This window comes from Photinus pyralis, unplaced genomic scaffold (genome assembly GCF_008802855.1).
Source record: "Photinus pyralis isolate 1611_PpyrPB1 unplaced genomic scaffold, Ppyr1.3 Ppyr1.4_LG5, whole genome shotgun sequence".
NCBI classification, from domain to species: Eukaryota; Metazoa; Arthropoda; class Insecta; order Coleoptera; family Lampyridae; genus Photinus; species Photinus pyralis.
Window position 1 is genome coordinate 48779551 of NW_022170596.1, and position 1127 is coordinate 48780677.

The window sequence follows — 1127 nt, forward strand, 5'->3', positions numbered from 1 at the left end:
CAGATGTTTTCACAATGTAGATGAAAATTAAGGCGGTGATCCAGTAGACACCCCAAAAAGTAAGTAGAGCGGACACTAGTGGATGCACCATCGTCTGGTTGGTGTAATGAAAAATTGATAATTGTTGTTTTATTAGAATTAAGCTTTAAATTATGCAGAAAACACCACTTTTCGATTTTTTAAGGTTTTCCGTAATGCTGGCGTAAGCTGTGTGAAGGTCCTTGCTACTGCAGTAGCAGTACCTACCTAATCGCCAGCAATCCAAAACGATGGCACTATTCCAAAACTGCAGCGAATTAGCACGGACCTTGGTCGCTTATCAACCCTGATGAGATGGTCAGCAAAGCGCAACATTCATTCAGGTAGGACCAATGAAACACAGCCTATGCGTTTACTGAATAATATCTTATTGTAGCAGATATGAGCACTATTCACCACATCAAATCCGACACTGTCATCAACGAGTGTTCCAGCCGTCAACGGTACCTAGTTCTACAATTGTGGAAAATGTATAGTAAGTAGCGTCAATCGCAGCAAATGACTTGATTTGATGGCGCTTTCCAGATGAACATAAATCCCTGTATTTATTTATTGTCAAAACAAAAAATATAATATAATATATAGGTACAAGGGATTTTGGAAATCTGGAAAATACCAGTCACTTGGTGAAGCTACAGATCAGTGCAACTAGGCCTAAACCCCTTTGAGGCCGCATTCCGTCTAGAGGAAGGGTGCAACGATGCCATCTTAGGAAATCGTCAAAGCGGTATCGGGCGACCAAACAACGTACCAACACTCAATCTTTCATTCGTATCAAGAGTGTTGTCAAGTATCAAGTAAGAGAAGCTTATATGAGATTTTAAGAGAAATTTAAAAAAAGTGATTCAAAAAAGTTAAGAGTGATTCAAAAAAGTGATTCGAAAAAGTTTACAAGTAGAATTCAAAAAAGTGATTCAAGAAAGTTTTTTGAATTCAAATTCAAAAAGGTTTTCAAAAAATTTTCTTGATTTAAAAAGGATTGTTTAAAAAAACAAAAAAATTTTAAACTTTTTTATTGTATTTATCAGTAGTTTAAATATAGATTCTCTTTTTAATTAAAAAAATTTCGTTTGCTTTCACAGTTTTCA

The 1127-nt window shown here is 35.5% G+C and overlaps 1 long non-coding RNA gene across 1 annotated transcript; it reads left to right on the plus strand.

Annotated features, from left to right (window-relative positions):
* Positions 1-67: 67 nt before the first annotated feature.
* LOC116172673 lies at positions 68-926 on the plus strand. The gene is made up of 3 exons (XR_004145728.1): positions 68-362; positions 416-514; positions 565-926. It is a non-coding gene; the product is annotated as an uncharacterized LOC116172673 (long non-coding RNA).
* Positions 927-1127: the final 201 nt, after the last annotated feature.